Source organism: Macaca nemestrina, unplaced genomic scaffold (assembly GCF_043159975.1).
Source record: "Macaca nemestrina isolate mMacNem1 unplaced genomic scaffold, mMacNem.hap1 Scaffold_51, whole genome shotgun sequence".
Taxonomy (NCBI): domain Eukaryota; kingdom Metazoa; phylum Chordata; class Mammalia; order Primates; family Cercopithecidae; genus Macaca; species Macaca nemestrina.
In genome coordinates this window covers 277,239-285,050 of record NW_027257691.1, presented here as the reverse complement: position 1 = coordinate 285,050, position 7,812 = coordinate 277,239, and the positions used below count along the sequence as shown (strand labels likewise).

The window sequence follows — 7,812 nt, the reverse complement described above, 5'->3', positions numbered from 1 at the left end:
CAAAGGTCCTACACAGAGTGACTGGCAGAACTGGAATCCAACCCAGGAGCCCACACTCTCCCCAAATGCACTGCTCAGCCTCCTCTGAGAGGTGGAAAATGGGATAAAATTGGAAGATGGATGCAGGAGTCCTGCAGCTGACCAAAAAGGGAGAGCAAAAAAAACTGAGAAAGAGTACAGACATACTCAGCCCAAGTAATGAGGATTAACCCACACCAGGACATAGCACCATAATGTGTCATAACACTGAGGAAAAGAGATGCATTCAGAAGCTTCCAGTGAGGAAAACAAAGCAGACCATATACACAGGACCAGGAATAAAAATGGCTTTACACGTAACAGCAACCAGAATATTGATGACAATGAACCAACACCTTCAAAATCCTGAGGATTAAGAATTTCCAATCTAGGCACCAGTGTTCAAACACACCATCAGTAGTGTTTGTTGCACACAGACAATTTCAAAGATAAAAATGTTTCAAAATTTAACTCCCATGAACCATTTCTCAGAAAGCTACAAGAGGATGTGCTCTAGGAAATAAAGGACATGGACAAAAGGAAAAACCAGGACAAGAAATGCAAACCCAAGCAAGGCCCAAGAATCCCCTGGTTGATGGCAAAAGCAAGTCCCAAGACAGCCACTGACTGCCCTGTGGCCTACAGGTAGGTTGACAGTCCTGATTCCTGCCTGTTTCTCAGTGGAATGATTAATAGCTGTCCGTCTCACTCCCCAACGTGTTCTGGTTAGCATAAGAACTAGAGAGCAACCAGAACACAGTGAAGAAAACACAAAAATGCATCCAAGAGAAATAAGCCAATGAAAGAAACAGAACCCAGTAGCCCGTTTTCAGAGAAATTTTGTCTCTTTACAATAGGTAGAACTTAATGAGTGGCAGCTGCCTAGAAATTGTTGCAAATAAAATAACAAAACATTTGTTAATGCAGGCAAAAAAAGGTTACTTAAGAGAAAATGAAACCACAGTTCTGCACATGGCTGGGGTGTGAACATTATTTACGCATTCATAACAGTAGAAACCCTGTTGTGAAGTAACTAGACTGCCAAGTGTGTGTGTTAAGAGGGTTACAACTCTATTTTCCAACAGCACAAATGCAATAGAAAAGCTTTAAATGTAAGGCACTACATATGTTTACATAAGCTATAATTATGTACTTTTAAAATCTGAAGTTAAATACAGATAAAAATCTGCAACAACTGAAAATGGCTGATTGTGAGGCAGAAATCAGTGAGTTGGTGAGAAGTGAGAGGTTGCCTGTTGTCCTGTGTCTATAGCAAGCTTGCAGTTCAAATGCTGCTTCCAGAAATGCTGCAAGGAAGGGTCCTTGGAGAGGACATGAACCCAAGAATCTGTCAGAGAGGTGAGGGATGATTACAGACAAGTGCTGGGACGTGCCATCTAGCGGCTAGGACTGGGAAGAGGCAGAAAAGTTTGCAACCTTGAGAACTTGAAGATATTGGGGGAGAGAGACCAATGGTGGAGGTGGGGAGCAGGGGAGGGCCTCTCGGGGCTGATCAGCATGGGGAGCTACCTTGTGTTAGATGGCGTCATCTGAGTCAAGCTGAACAAGGTCACAGGAACAATCAGGTTGGGGGTGGTGATGAGTGCACTGGAACTGGAGGGTTTCAGTTGCCAGAGCCTTCCAAGCAGCTACATGCAGCTGGTTAAGTCCCGAGCCCAGGGCAGAAACCAGTGGACCCAGCCTGTAGGGTGCAGTGTTGGTTCAATGCCTGGAGTCAACCCTGTGATCTGGTCTTAGGGGTATTTGAGAGGCAAGCAGGGCCTGACGGAGTGAGAGCTGGGGGCCTGGGAGGTGCCACACTTATACCATAACGGAGTTCTCAGGGACCTTAGGTTTCCAGAGCCAGGCAACCCAGGTTCAAATCCTAACTGGTCAATTTCCTGGCTGTGTGACCTTGGGCAAGTTGCTTAACCTCCCTGTGCCTACCTCCAGCATGCGGCTGCTATTTGATGAGGTAACATACATGGAGCAGAAAGAACTGTGCCCAGTTCAGATGCAGGACAAGTCAAAGGCATGGTTGCCCCCTCATCATCCTGCCTTACATGAGAACCTGAGACTTTGAGGCAGGATTCTATGGGTGAGCAATTGTGTCCTGGTGGACTCCTGAGCCCTGTGACATGGGCACACCATGATGTGGGGACTTGGCTGAGAATGACTGGTCAAGGGTTGCCAGTGGTTGTGGGCCTGGGCCTGGGAGGCAGCCATGTGCACAGGCCAGGTGGACCCCCAGTTAGTGGACTGACGGTCCTCATCCCCAGACACTGAGCATGGCTCCCCATGAGGGGTGGACATGGGCTGGGGGCACAACTTCCCCACTGGAAAGAAACTCTTAGCAGAGCCAAGACCAGGTAGGCAAAAGTCCTGAGACACCAGGCAGCTCTTCCTGCACCCATCAGCAGTGAACAACAGTAGAGGGCCCCACCCTAAGCTTCTTTCACCCACAGGAAAGTCCAGCAACAACTGCTGGGCTACACCCAGCTCTAATGTGGGCTTTGCTGTGAGGTTCTCCCTCTCTTCTTTTGATACTTTTAGGCCACATTTTATATTTTAATGTTTGTTTTTAATGGATATCTTCATGGCCCACTGTAGCTCATAAGACAGTGAAAAATAATATAATCAATGTGGTATTACTTGCTCTAAAAATTATTTTCTGTGCACTTCTAAATTTCATAAAAATTATTTTTATAATCCCTGACCAGTTCATATAAAGAATACTTCATGAAGCAAAAATATTACAAGAAACAAAACAATTATGATTCTAGCATGAGTGGCAGGCAAATAAAGACAGAATTTGCATGGGGAGATTCTGAATCATGAGCCATAATATTTTACAAAAATAAGTTCAATAAAAATCAGAGAATACAGATTTGTTTTCAGAATCTGTGAAGTTGCTAGTTGTACTAGTCCACTTTTACATTGCTATAAAATACTACCTGAAATTGAGTAATTTATAAAGAAAAGAGGTTTAATTGACTGATAGTTCTGCAGGCTGTACAGAACACATAGCTGGGGAGGCCTGAGGAAACTTACAATCATGGCAGACGGCAAACGGGAAGGAGGCACAACTTACATGGCCACAGGAGGAAAAAGAGAAAGACAAGGTGAGAGTGCCACACTCTTTTTAAAAAGATCTCATGAGAACTCACTCACTATCATGAGAACAGCAAGGTGAATGTAGGTCCCCATGATTCAATCACCTCCCTCCAGGTCTCTCCTCCAACACTTGGGATTACAATTCGACATGAGGTTTCGGTGGGGACACATGGCCAAATCACACTATTAGTTTTCTAGTAAATTACCAACCCTACAAAAATTGTTTTCTTTCAATATTCTTTTCTTTTCAGAATAGGTACACACACACGCACACGAACCCAATTACTTGCCTCATAATTCCCTTACATCTAAAGATTATCTTTAGAGTAAGGGCTTTGTACATTTAACTCTATGTAAATCAAAACTAAAAATCTGTATATGTTATATGTTTGTAGGGAAAGAGGACACAAGTTCAAATAAAAATACAGGACAAAATTTTGTTAATAGTCATTCAGGACTCAAAAATATATAGATTTTATTTGAACTCCTACAAGTTTTCATTGTGATCATAATAATCATGTAATCCTTAAAAATTTAGTTGTACATTTTAAAAATAAGAAGTATAATTAGATTATTTGTAACACAAAGGGTACATGCTTGAGATAATAGCTATCTCCTTTACTCTAATGAGATCACTACACATGTAATGACTGTATCAAAATATTCCATATATGCTCATAAACATATACATCTACATACTCACAAAAATTAAACATATAAATAACTTTAAATAAAAATAAAATACAATCTATGGGAGCAAAGTTCTTTAAGTTATGTGTAAAGTCACTGGCAACAGGGATTACTGGATATGTCATTTCACTATGTTACCAAATAATATATTGTTACCATATTTTATATCCTTGAGTAAGAGGACAATTTAATGTTGGTGGCAAGATAACACTTCATTACATGCATTATAGTCTTAATACATTAAACACAATTTGAATTTAAAACAAATTAGGCTCACACATAATCTCAAAAAAAAGTGTTACAACACTAACTTCATTTTATTACATAAAACTGCAATTGGTAAAACTGTTTACTACAAACATTTAAAATGTTTCCTTTTCATTAAAATGCAGATGAATATTACTCTAAACATCCACCTCATGCATCTCTTACCAGGCTTAACTCAACCAAAAAGAACTTCTCCATTTATATTTTCATCAGAGATCTTGCATTTCACTGTCCTCACTCATCCACGGAATAATTTATGAATGATGCCCATCTAATACAAAAAAAAAAAAACCCTCATAGCTCTGATGCAGCAACAGTTGTTGACTCAGTGCTATTACATGAACAACAGGTATCAAGGAAAAGCATGAAAGTATTTAAAATTTGAATTGGATCAACATTTGCTTTTCAAAAATTCTAAAATTCAATGGAGAATTCTACAGTTCGATGGAAAAAGGTACACTTTGAATGTAAATACACCTCTTCAACATTAATCTCCTTTCAAAATTACATAAAAACAATTTATGTAATAATTTTAGCTTTGTTTTCTTTTCTATATTCAACACTGATTCTGTCAAATGCCTAAATGCAGACATTTTGTCTGTCTGATTTCATCTAAGCTGTGGTTTTTAAACAAATGTGTTTCCACTAACAAACACTTTCTACCTCTGTTTCAGATTTTAGAAACACTTATTTTTAAACCAAATTTTAATTTTTGTGTCCAAAATAAGTTTTAAGGGCATCTGTTCTTTCATACGAAATAGGTTATGCTGCCTATTTCTTACTCAGCTCACAGAATGGTTCTGCTTATGAAATTCTGCATGCTGCCTTTTAGTGAGTGAAGAGTTTGGGGTTGAACTTGTAAAGTCATCTTTCCCTCAAAGAAATGAAATAAAGCAAAGCAAAGTCAGTGAAAGACAGTCTATATAGTTTCAGGAGTAAATCTATATGTGGCCTTGTCCAGCACTTAGATGGATATAAATGCATCAACTTGTTTTTAAAAAATGCACAATTTGCTTCCCCAAAACGTTGTTATTTGCCTTTTCAAGTTATTGACAAACATACATTTGATATGCTCTTATATGTTATAGTTATGTAACATATGAACTCAAGACTTTTTATTCTTTGTAATTAAATTCTGTTTTAAAACATCACAAAACAGGAAACAGCATTCAAATTAGATTTACTATATAAAGATACGGTTCAAATAGGACTACTGAGTTCATTGAACACTAAAACTATGAAACAATTACTTTTTATATTAAAAAGACCATGGATATAACTTATGAAAATTCAAATGCAGGATAGTAATTTTTCTTTACTTTTTTAACCTAGCTGAATTTATGAAAGACTATTGCAGGTGTTTAACAAGAAAGAAAAGCTGTTTTATCTAATACTGTAAGTAGTTGTCATATTCTGGAAAATGTAATAGTTTTAGAGTTAATATATCTCCACTCCTTGGTTAGGCAATAAAACAGCCTTTCACCATTGTGGAATGATGCCCTGGCTTAAAGTTTTAAAGTCTAAAGTTTAGCTCCACATCATGCTGCTTTTGAGAATTCTATGTGGAATTTGGTATTACAGAAACTGATTAGTTTGTCAGTTTGCAGATAGATTTAGCACAGTACTCTGGATAGACTGAGATGTTCTTTCACAATAGATGATCTGAAATACTGTAAGATGCTGATCTTTAGAATTGTTTAATCAGTTTTATTTTTGTACAGTATTAGTGACCTAAGTTATTTTGCTGTCCCGTTTTTATAAATCAAATGAAGTTATAAAAGAGGATTCTGACAGTAGGTATTTTGTACATATGTATATATGTTGTCCCAACAAAAATAATAAATGACAAAGAAAAAAATGTTCTTCCACATTCAATATATTTATAGTGTTTCTCTTGAATACAAGTTTTCTGATGTTTAATAAAGTTTTCAAAGCGTCTTCAAGGTTTTCCTCTGGCATAAAATATGTGTACAAAAATATATGTGATCAAAGTGAGGTGATTACACCGTCTTTACAGTTTTAATATTTATCTTCAGAATCAACACTCTTGTTCACTTTAAAGGCTTATGTTTTCTAAAAAGTCTTAATTACATGTATAATGCTTTAATTAAGTATGAAGTATTTAAAGTTGAGTAGAATTTATACAGAAATGTTTTGCCACATTCTTTGTGTTTTTACAATATTTCTGAACTACAATTGCTTTCATATAGTATAAGCTGTGAGCACTGACTAAATATAATACCCCTTTCTTTGTATTGGTAGGGACACTCTCCAGTATCAATGCTCCTATGTACAGTGTACAGTAATATGTGACAAACATTTAAAGGCTTTGTAACATTCTTCACATTTTTAGGGTTTCTCTCCATTATGATTTATATTTAGAAGCGTTTGAGTTCTGATAAAACTCTGTCACATTTTTCAGGTTTCTAGACTTTCTCTCAAGTATGAAGTATCTTATGATTAGAAAGGCTTGAACAAGATGTAAAGGCTTTGCCACATTCTTCACATTTGTAAGATATCCTTCCAGTATGAATTCTCTTATGCTTTAGAAGGCTGGAGGCCCAGTTAAAGATTTTGTCACATTCTTTACATTTGTAGGGTCTCTCTCCAGTATGAATTCTCTTATGATCAGTAACAGATGAGTGACACTTAAAGGCTTTCCCACATTCTTCACATTTGTAGGGTTTCTCTACAGTATGAATTTTCTTATGTTCATTGAGGTTTGAAGAGTATTTAAAGGCTTTGCCACATTCGTCACAAGTACAGGGTTTCTCTTCAGTGTGACTCCTCTTATGTCTAGTAAGGCATGACAACCACTTAAAGGCTTTGCCACACTCTTCACATTTGTGGGGTTTCTCTCCAGTATGAACTTTCTTATGTCCATTAAGGACTGAGGCCTGTTTAAAGGCTTTGCCACACCCTTTACAAATGTAAAGTTTCTCTCCAGTATGAATTCTCTTATGTCTAGTAAGGATTGAGAACCGTTTAAAGGCTTTGCCACAATCCTCACATTTGTAGGGTTTCTCTCCAGTATGAATTATCTTATGTTTTGTCAGGTCTGAGGTGGACTTAAATGCTTTGCTACATTCATCACATTTGTAGGGTTTCCCTCCACAATGAATTCTCTTATGTTTACTAAGGGTTGAGCGACACTTAAAGGCTTTCCCACATTCTCCACATTTGTAGGCTTTCTCTCCAGTATGAGTTTTCTTATGTGCATTAAGGTTTGAGGAGTATTTAAAGGCTTTGCCACATTCATCACAATTATAGGGTTTCTCTCCAGTATGAGTCCTCATATGTCTAGTAAGGCATGAGACCCACATAAAGGCTTTGCCACATTCTTCACATTTGTAGGGTTTCTCTCCAGTATGAATTTTCTTATGTCCACTAAGGTATGAGGCCTCTTTAAAGGCTTTGCCACATTCTTTACAAATGTAAGGTTTCTCTCCAGTATGAATTCTCTTATGTTTTGTCAGGACTGAGATGCACTTAAAGGCTTTGTCACACTCATCACATTTGTAGGGTGACTCTCCAGTATGAATTCTCTTGTGTATAATAAGGTTTGCAGACTGTAAAAAGCCTTTGCCACATTCATCACATTTGTGGGGTTTCTCTCCAGTATGAATTCTCTCATGTTTAACAAGGTTTGAGGGCCAGTTAAAGGCTTTGCCATATTCTTCACATTTGTAGGGACTCTCTCTAGTGTGGATTCTCTGATGTTGA

The 7,812-nt window shown here is 37.7% G+C and overlaps 1 long non-coding RNA gene across 2 annotated transcripts in view; it reads left to right on the top strand.

Moving 5' to 3' along the window:
- Positions 1 to 3,051: 3,051 nt before the first annotated feature.
- LOC139361464 (uncharacterized) overlaps positions 3,052 to 7,812 on the top strand; it is a 32,067-nt gene continuing 27,306 nt past the window's right edge. The window contains exon 1 of one of the 2 annotated variants that reach the window (XR_011619023.1): positions 3,052 to 3,140. This is a non-coding gene — a long non-coding RNA (uncharacterized lncRNA). Of the gene's footprint in view, positions 3,141 to 5,419; positions 5,485 to 7,812 lie in introns of those variants that run through there. The other variant, XR_011619022.1, reaches the window with a different exon arrangement.